Here is a 10,886-nt window from a genome sequence, read left to right as displayed (position 1 = left end):
TAGCTCAGCAGAGTTTGAGAATACAGACAGGCCTTTCCATCAGAGTTCGTTGTGGTTCTAGTTGTTGCTTTTCATTGTTCTTGGTCACAGTTCACAGTTGGACATCTCAGCTGGACATGGTATTCTGGTTCACAGTCTGGAAGGAAAATGACCACGTGATTCATGAGGAAATTTTGTACATTTTTAAGTAAACTTTCTTCCAAACTTGTGGTGGTCTTTGTTCATTTACCCACCATGACTTCTGTTCAAAGATATTCGCCTACTATTCCCTTAAATTAAACCACCACTACCACTACTACCACCACTACCATTACTACCACCACTACTACCACCATTACCACTACCATTACTACCACCACTACCACCACTACTGTTACTAATACTACTACCACTACCACCACCACCACCACCACCACTACTACACGAAGACAAGAGATGCAGAGTGTAAGCAAGGAAGTAAGCAAGCTGGTGTGTGTTGCATCATTTCAGCAAACAACTCTCCATTAATTACATGAATGGCAAACTTCTCTTTTTCTTGAGACAGTGAGACAAATCTCTCGCTGGAAATTCTGGGAAAAATTCTACACTTTTGGCCCCGTAAACTTTGTAATGGGGTTAAGTTTTTCTTGAGAGAGAGAGAGAGAGAGAGAGAGAGAGAGAGAGAGAGAGAGAGAGAGAGAGAGAGAGAGAGAGAGAGAGAGAGACCCTGGGGAGAATATTTGAGTTAGTGCTTCATGTCGCGTGAGAGAAAATGGTGAGGCCTAACTAAAAATTTTATAGAAAACTTGCCTAGAGCTATGTATGAAGAAAGGAGGAGGAGGAAGAGGAGGAGGAGGAGGACGAGGACGATGAGGAGGAGGAGGAGGAAGGAGAAAAGAAAATAGTGTATGAAGGAGGAGGAGAGAAGAGTAAGTAAGATATGTATGAAGAAAGGAGGAGGAATACGAGGAAAAGAAAAATGTGGAAGGAAAGGAAAAGAAGAAAGAGGAAGAGATATGTGAAGGAAAAAAAGGAAGATGAAAAAATAGGAATAAAATTATACGAAGAAAAGGAGAAGGACGAGAGAGGAAAAAAGAAAAAGGATGGAAATTTGCAAAAAAGACACTCACAAGAAATAACAAATAATCAAACTCACATGATCACCAGACTCCACATCACCAGTTCACTCACCAGTCCACACCAGTTAGCTCTATCAACACTGAGCACTGAAAACTGTTAAGACGTCAGTCACACTTTGCTATATTCCTCACTTGCTTATCAATCACCAACCAACATCACTCACTCACTCACTCACTCACTCACTCACTCACTCACTCACTCACTCACTCACACTCACCACCACCACCACCACCACCACCACCACTCACCACCACCACCACCACCACCACCACCACTCACCACCACTCACTCACCACCACCACCACCACCACCACCACCACCACCACCACCACCACCACCACCACACCACCACCACTCACCACCACTCACCACCACCACCACCACCACCACCACCACCACCACCACCACCACCACCACCACCACCACCACCACTCACTCACTCACCACACCACCACCACCACCACTCACTCACTCACCACCACCACCACTCACCACCACCACACCACCACCACCACCACCACACCACACCACTCACTCACTCACCACCACTCACTCACTCACTCACCACTCACTCACTCACTCACTCCCTCACTCACTCACCACCACCACTCACTCACCACACTCACTCACACCACTCACCACCACTCACTCACCACCACTCACCACCACCACCACCACCACCACCACCACCACCACCACTCACTCACTCACCACCACTCACCACCACCACCACTCACCACCACCACCACCACCACCACTCACCACTCACCACTCACTCACCACACCACTCACCACTCACTCACTCACTTGCATATTTACTTACTCAACCAAAAACGCACTAAACCCAAAACATTCGAAAACAAAAGCAACAGGCAAACTGAATCACTCGAACAGAACAATAATAAACAAATCTCTAACCTAACCTAACCCAATCACTTACTTATAATCTCTTCTAAGCACCAATCCCCAATCCATTTCACTCACCCCATAACAAGAGACACTGATAAAACCAAACTATACCAACAGGGAGAGTGAAAAGTGAAAACAAAGTGGAAACAACACACTTTCATATTTAACTCCATTTTCTTACCGTGAAGAGAGGTCGAGGGCACTTCACCTGGTCACCTTAATAAGAAAGAGCTTCCGCCTTCAGGTAAATAAAAAAAGAGGTAAGAGAAGGGAAAAAAAGGGACCTCCATCACCACAACCAAGGCCACGAAGGAGAGTGAAAAAAGCTAAAAACGTGAAAAAACTCTTTTACTCAACTTGCAGGCTCGAGTCTAGTAATGCAATTTATTCATTTGGTGGCGACGGAGAGACGGTTGAGGGAGCAGCGCCCCCCTAATGCTGCCGTGGCGAATGTGAGGAGGAAAAGGAGGAGGAGGTAGGAAATGGAAGGAGTGGATGGAAAGGTGCATATGAGGAAAGGAATAATGACTGACAGAAGGAAGAGAAAGAGGAGGAGGAGGAGGAGAAGGAGGAGGAGGAGGAGGAAGAGGAATGGTACAGAAGGAAACAGATGCAGAAAGGAAGGAATATGAGAAGCAGGTAGTGATGGAAGGAGAATGAAGACATGAAGGAGGAGGAGGAGGAGGAGGAGAAAACTGGAAGGTGGAAGGAAAGACGTATACGACAAAGGGAATAATGACTGACAGGAGGTGAAGGAAGAGGAGGAGGAGGAGGAGGAGGATGATAAGGAGGAGGGAAATGTCAATAGGAAGAAAGTAATGCAGGAAAAATGAGGGAAAACCAATACAAAGAGGAAGCGTGACAAATGAATGAGAAGAATTAGAATTAGAAGAGTAATAGGAGGAAACTTGAAGAGCTGAGAGAGAAACGAAGACGAAGTGGAGGAAGAAGAAGGAGGAGGAGGAGGAGGAGGAGGAGGAGGAGTTGGATAATGTGTTTACCGTGTGCCTGTCTGTCAGCGGGCCCGCATCGCTGCTCCCTCTCGTTAACGTGGACTAACGAAGCGGGAAGAGTGACACTCCTCCTCTTACTTAGACCAAGGATCTTAACTCCTTGATTGGCAAAACACAACTCTGCTCCCCAGTGTGCGTGCGTGCGTGCGTGCGTGTAGGAGAGACTGCCACGCATTACGAAATATGTGTTATGACTTCATTATTTTCTTGTTCTCCATGATCTTAGAGGAAGAGGAAGAAGAGGAGGAGGAGGAGGAGGAGGAGGAGGAGGAAGGGACGTGTCGATAAAGCCTGAGAGGGTCACATCATGCTGTTGAGAGGTGGGAGGAAGAGCTGCATACTAAGACGACCTCCTCCCTCTTCCTTCTTCCTTCATTCCATTCCTCCGGCCCTCCTCTCGTCTTTCCATCTCCTATCCTGCACAAACTCTCATGACTTCCTCTCCTCCTCCTGCCGAACTCACGCGTGCAAACATCTCATTACTGAAGGCTAAAGGAAGATAAAGGAGGAGAGTAGAGAAGGAACGAAGAACAGGGATAACAAAGGAAGAGAATTAATAAAGAAATAAAGAAAAGAATTGAGAGAATTATCCTGTGTAAAAAAAACTCACTCAACAGAAAACGCAAAATAGTGTGTGAAAGTTAATGTAATTTTGTAACACCTGTGAGAGTTACGGGTGATTCGTATCCATAATAAATCACAGGTAATTAGATTCACAATTAGATTCACCTGCTCTGTGTGTGTGTGTGTGTGCGTGTGTTAAGGATAAGTAGCGTTAGCCAAATGTCTGATACAAATGTCTTAAAACCTTAAATATTTGTTAGCTTATTTTTGTTTTGACGAATCTAAAAAAACGTCTATCTTATCAGTTTATCAGTCTCTTAATATCTTTATCAGTATTTATCATTATCTATTTGTCCTAGCCTTAATCTTTATCAGTAAATATTCTAAAAACTCCTTCAGTATCTTTCCACCGCCATGTTAACCAGCAATATCTTATCAGTTTATCCGTTTGTCAATATCTTTATCAGTATCTATTATCTATCCATTAACCAGCAGTAACCATCAATACATTTAATAAAACAGTCTATCATTCTGTCAGTCTATCAGTCAACGTGCCTCTACCAGTGCATATATATAGAGTATCGATTCCAGTCCATCTATCACTGTCTATCTGTCTCTCTCTCTGTCTGTCTTGGTGTGAGTTTCATCAAGTCGCGGCTAATCCTTCTCTGGTCCCTGCGTTCTTGTCCCCCTCCACCCCCTTCCCCCTCCAGCCTCTCTAGACCTGAATAGACCAGAGTGTTGCTGATGAGGTTATGGTGACTTGGCGCGGCAGTGGTGACGAGGGTGAATGCCTTGCCCTCCTCACCCCTCCTTCACCCTCCATCACTCCTACGAGACTTCCTCACCCCTCTTACATCTTAAGGCTCCGTCATCTGACTATCACCCCTTCACCCCTCCAGTACCTTTCTCACCTCCATCTCACCCCTATATCTATGAAAAAAAGTCACTCACCTCTTCTTATATCCCCAAAAGACGTCCCTTCACCCCTCAGTCACCCCTACATAAATATCACCCCTTCAACACCCCCTACAAGTCCTGCTTCCCCCAATAGGATCTCTCATTCATCCCTCACCCCTCCCAGTACCACCCTCACCCCTATCACACACGTTTATACACCCCTTATAGTTTCCCCTGTGTCCTCTCGAATTCACTCCCCCACCCATCACTCCCCTCCCCATACACACCCCTAGGACTGCCACCTCCCCGCCCATCCCATCCACCCCGCCCACGTGTCTCTCAGTGAGGCGTTCTGCATAGTGATGAGTTCTGGGCGTGACGGTGGACGTGTGTGTGTGTGTGTGTGTGTGTGTGTGTGTGGTAACTAAAGCAGATCTGGTGACCTACACGGCTAGTGGCATGCATACATACATACATACATTCATACAGACAGACAGTCATACAGACAGACAGACAGACACACGCACTTACACACGTACACACATACATATATACATACACGAGAAACATCTGGTGCCTCTCTCTCTGTTGTTGTTGCTGCTTCCTCCTTGCAAATGTGGTTTTAGGAGCCACGACATAAATGGAAGGAGAAGAAGAATGGTAATGATAATACGAATGAGACGAATGAGGAGGAGGAAGAGAAAAGGAGGAAAAGGAGGAGGACACCATTCTTCCTACATTCACAACCTCTAATATCCTTCTTTCTCCTTCCTTCCCTTGTCAATAATCCTCCTACAGCTTCCTTCTTTTCTTATCCACATCTAACCGCAGAATCTACTCAACGCATCCTTCGCTTCCTTCGTCCCTCGTAAGCCGCGCATCCCCAGAAGGATTGAGTTCCGTCCCCACGTCCTCGACACTTTCAGGATTACTCAACACGTTCCTCCGGCGACTCGAAACTGCCTCGTTTACCTCACGGGTCGTTTCGTTTCGCTTCGTTTAATATTACAGCTGAGGGGTGAGAGATGGAGGGGGATGGCTGACTGTGTTATGTCTGTCTGTCTGTCTGTCTGTCTTTCTATCTGTCTGTTTTTGGTTTCTGTTTCTCTGTCTGTCTATTTACATCTATTTGTTTTGCTATTTCTGTCATGTTTATCTGTTTCTGTCTGTGTATGTTTCTCTATCATTGTGTTGTGTGTGTGTGTGTGTGTGTGTGTGTGTGTGTGTGTGTGTGTGTGTGTGTGTGTGTGTGTGTGTGTGTGTGTGCGTGTGCGTGTGCGTGTGCGTATTTTTGTCTATATTTCTATTTCTGTTTATATTTCTCTCCCTTTGTCTCTCTATCGTGTGTGTGTGTGTGTGTGTGTGTGTGTGTGTGTGTGTGTGTGTGTGTGTGTGTGTGTGTGTGTGTGTGTAATTCATCAACCCTTACCCACACACCCATCTACCAACATACCCACCCACCCACACACCGAAAAAAAAGATATATAGCTCCCGTCCCTACACTGTACGTAATATTAAACAAAGCGAGGCGAAACTTCTACGTGTGCTTGTATGTGCGTGTGCGTGTCTGTGTGCGTGGGCGCGTGCACAATCACCCCTGAAGCAATAGACACCACCAGTAATTTGACCCATTGCTCCAGTCCGGCGGTAGTGCATTGGGTAGGCTTAATTATTTCTGCCAGTGTCCGCCTACAGATAACCCGAGCGGCAAAAATAATAAAGCTTTAATTAAGGTCCGCGCGCTATTTGTTCAGGGCGAGAGCTGTGACGTCAGAACGACCACGACGACCGGCGCACATTGATTGCCTCCCAGTCGTGCCCCGTCACCCACGACCAGTAAAAAGGAAAACGATAAAAAAAAAGGGGAAATTAGGAGGAAAAACGGAAAAACAGAGGGAAAAGGAGGAAAAAAAGAATCCTAGAGAAAAAGGAAAGACAAGGAAAGGGAAAAAATAAGGAAAAATTATTCTGGAGGGAAAACGGAAAAAGGAAAAATGGTGAAAAAAGGGAAGACAAACGGATTCTACAGGGAAGAGGGAAAAGAAACACGGAAAAAAAAGGTAAAAGGGAAAAAGGAAAAAGGAAATGGAAAAGGAAAAAGGAAAAAGGAAAAATAGAAAAGAAAACTGGATTCTAGAGGAAAAAAAACGGAAAAAATTATAGGAGAAAAAAAAAGTGCAGGTTTGTAATATTGGTTCATGTTTCCCTCAGTTTTATTTATTTGTGACAAGTTTTTTTTTTCTCTCGTTTTTATTTTTTTTATTTCGGTAGCTTCTAAGATTTCTCGCCATTTTTCGTACCTGGTGTGTGTGTGTGTGTGTGTGGTGTGTGTGTGTGTGTGTGTGTGTGTGTGTGTGTGTGTGTGTGTGTGTGTGTGTGTGTGTGTGTGTGTGTGTGTGTGTGTGTGTGTGTGTGTGTGTGTGTGTGTGTGTGTGTGTGTGTGTGTGTCTTTCATTTCTTAGATTCAGTACCTATTTTTTTTTTCATTTTTCTTACTTTATTCCAGCAATGTTTCAGTTCCCGCTGCAATTTCCTCCGTTTTCTTTATAACATTTCTCAATTTCAACGTATTACAACTTTTTTCCTATTTTCCTTTCACCACCACCGAATATTAACTTCTTTTCTTTTCTTTTCCTCTTCCTCATTCTCATCCTTTTCCTCCTCTTCACTTGCATCCTCCCTTTTTTTCTTCATCTTCCTCATTTTCAGTTTTAATGTCATCGTCTTCCTCCTCCTCCTCCTTGTTCTCCTCCTCCTCTTAATAATTACCTCATCCATCCCTTACAATCATCTCCTCTTCCTCCTCCTTACAATGTCAACTGCTATAACCATCTCTCTCTCAATCTCTCTCTCTCTCTCTCTCTCTCTCTCTCTCTCTCTCTCAATCTCTCCACCATCCTGTCATTCCACCATCCTGTCATTCACTATCGCTGTCTGTCCTTCACTCTCCTCTGCTGACTGACAAATTTCTCTCTCTCTCTCTCTCTCTCTGTCATTCCACCATCCTGTCATTCACTATCGCTGTCTGTCCTTCACTCTCCTCTGCTGACTGACAAATTCTCTCTCTCTCTCTCTCTCTCTCTCTCTCTCTCTCTCTCTCTCTCTCTCTCTCTCTCTCTCTCTCTCTCTCTCTCTCTCTCTCTCTCTCTCTCTCTCTCTCTCTCTCTCTCTCTCTCTCTCTCTCTCTCTCTCTCTCTCTCTCTCTCTCTCTCTCTCTCTCTCTCTCTCTCTCTCTCTCTCTCTCTCTCTCTCTCTCTCTCTCTCTCTCTCTCTCTCTCTCTCTCTCTCTCTCTCTCTCTCTCTCTCTCTCTCTCTCTCTCTCTCTCTCTCTCTCTCTCTCTCTCTCTCTCTCTCTCTCTCTCTCTCTCTCTCTCTCTCTCTCTCTCTCTCTCTCTCTCTCTCTCTCTCTCTCTGATCTCGTCACCTTTGCTTGCTGACTCACTTGCTGACTCGACCTCTTCTACCTGAATGCGTGAGGAAGAGGAGGAGGAGGAAGAGGAGGAGGAGGAGGAGGAGGAGGAGGAGGAGGAGGAGGAGGAGGAGAAGGAAGAGGAAGAGGAAGAAAGACAAGGCACTGTATGAAATAATGAAGCTATTCGTACGTTACTTTAAGTTTGTATATTCTCTTTCTCTCTCTTTCTCTCTCATTTTGAAAGTCCATCCTTCCTCAACTTACTGTCCTTTTAATTGCGTTGTAGTAGTAATGATGGTGGTGGTGGTAGTAGTAGTAGTAGTAGTAGTAGTAGTGGTAGTAGTAGTAGAAATAGTGGTGGTAGTGGTAGTAGTAGTAGTAGTGGTGGCAGTAGTGGTAGTGGTGGTAGCAGTAGTAGTGGTAGTAGTAGTAGTGGTGGTAGTAGTAGTAGTAGTAGTGGTGGTAGTAGAAATAGTGTAGTAGTAGAAATAGTGGTAGTAGTAAAGTGGTGGTAGTAGTAGAAATGGTGGTAGTAGTAGAAATAGTGGTAGTAGTAGAAATAGTGGTAGTAGTAGAAATAGTGGTAGTAGTAGAAATAGTGGTAGTAGAAATAGTGGTAGTAGTAGAAATAGTGGTAGTAGCAGTGGTAGTAGCAGTGGTAGTAAAAGTAGTGACAGCAGCAGCAGCAGTAGTAGTAGTAGTATTTTGTAAAGAAACACGTACTGGCTATTTTTGCCTTCCCTCATCTTCATAATTCTTAATGAGCTGCAAAAAAAAGACAGAATAAGATTACTTCCCCGAGCCATAAATTCTGATCCACGAGATTCTTCTTGAGCGCGTCTCTTAAATTTGCACCGGAAACCAGTTTTTTATCAGACTTGAAGCTTCTGCCTCGTCTTTTCTAATACCTACACCCAAGAAGCGTTAATTTAGGCTGAGGCAGTAAATCTCCCCATCGCCTTGCTTCAAGATCGAAAATTCTAAGTCACTGTTACTTGCTACACCTTTCCTACATTTACTGATAACTGGAACACCTTTACTTGTTCTACAGCCATATGGAATCTTTAAACTGGGTAGATATTCGAAAATATATTTGTTAATTTCCCCATCGCCTTCCTTTACGACTGGAAATTCTAAGCGACTTATTCGCTACACATTTCCTTCATTTCTAATCACTGAAACAGCTTTACTTGTTCTACAGCTACCTGGAATCTTTAAACTGGGTAGAAATTCGAAAATATATTTGTTAATTTACTTTGTTCCCTTGCTTTACGATCGAAAATTCTACGTCTTACTTTCTACACCTTTCCTACATTACTAATTACTGGAACACCTTTACTTGTTCTACAGCCAAATGGAATCTTTAAACTGGATAGATATTCGAAGATATATTTAATTTCTCCCGTCGCCTTCCTTTACGATTGGAAATTCTAAATGACTTATTTGCTACACATTTCCTTCATTTCTGATCACTGGAACACCTTTAAACTGCGTAGAAATTCAAAGATATATTTAATTTCTCCCGTCGCCTTACTTATCAATTCAACATCTTTAAACTGGGTAGAAATTCGGAAATATATTTGTTCTAAAACCTTTCTTTCTTGTAAATGCTTGTAGTTTTCCCTTTCTCATTTTTTAGGCGCATCTCATTTCCCTATCTACCTTTTTTTTCCTTCTCTAATCTCACTCCCTTAACATGAAAAAAAAAAAACCTTCCAGAGTATCATCATCTCTCCCATTTCACTATTTTCCTTCCTCTGAAGCGCCAACGACACGCGTTCATGCACACCAATAAATTTCTCCCTAACCAGAACATTTTTCCCTGTTCCAAGCGCCTCATTTCCTTACAATTTTCCCTGTATGGACTTTTATCTCCCTGTATCTCCCGCGGATGATAAAACCACGTGTCACAGGCTGCAGCTGACACGACCCGGGATGCGAGATAAGAGGAAGTTTAGGAGTTCAAGGAGAGGACTCAGGCGAGGGAGGAAGTGCGCCTTCCTCCCTCATAGTGACACTAATCTAGGAGCGAAATTGAAATGGAGTGTACAGTATGAGAAAATGTTTATACTTGTGGTCAAAATGTGTGATGAAGGAGGCGGCCCAGAGTGGATTACTGTGTGTGTGTGTGTGTGTGTGTGTGTGTGTGTGTGTGTGTGTGTGTGTGTGTGTGTGTGTGTGTGTGTGTGTGTGTGTGTGTGTGTGTCCTCAGATAGTGGTGGTCAGCCTTGTGGTGCCAGAATTTGTCTTGATTACTGCTCTACCACATCTGCCTCCTCCTCCTCCTCCTCCTCCTCCCCCCCTCCTCCTCCTCCTCCTCCCAGGAATAGCGCAAGCAAACTTAAATTTCCTAACATTTTTCTGTGGGATTTCATAACATCCCAACATTTTCTCTTATTTCATTTTCCATTTCCTAATCTCTCTCTCTCTCTCTCTCTCTCTCTCTCTCTCTCTCTCTCTCTCTGGTAATCAAATTGTAAACAAATTCGCAAATGAGTCACCGGTAAATTATTTGATATTCTTTACGTCTTCATTTTTCTTTCTTGGAGCGTGAAAGGGAAGGTGGAGAGGGAAAAGAAAATGGGAGAGGTAGGAAAAGTCAAGAGGAGGAGGAGGAGGAGGAGAAAAATGACAGGCTAGAAATCTTTACTGAAATGTCATAGCAAGAAAATGTTTCTCTCTCTCTCTCTCTCTCTCTCTCTCTCTCTCTCTCTCTCTCTCTCTCTCTGACATGTTCCAACACGCACAGGTTCATACACATTCGCGCATGCGCACACACACACACACACACACACACACACACACACACACACACACACACACCTGTTGTGCTGCCAACCGTTCACGTTGCTGAATAATTTGCGGGGTTAAAGAGGACATGTTGAGTTCCCTATCTCCCTCCCCTCCTTACTCTCCCTTAACCTCTTTCTAATCACTTCCCTCCTTCCCTTCCTTCTCCTCCCCATCTC

The sequence above is a fragment of the Portunus trituberculatus genome, chromosome 30 (genome assembly GCF_017591435.1).
Source record: "Portunus trituberculatus isolate SZX2019 chromosome 30, ASM1759143v1, whole genome shotgun sequence".
Taxonomy (NCBI): domain Eukaryota; kingdom Metazoa; phylum Arthropoda; class Malacostraca; order Decapoda; family Portunidae; genus Portunus; species Portunus trituberculatus.
The sequence above is the reverse complement of the archived record's forward strand: the minus strand, read 5'-3'. Positions refer to the sequence as shown.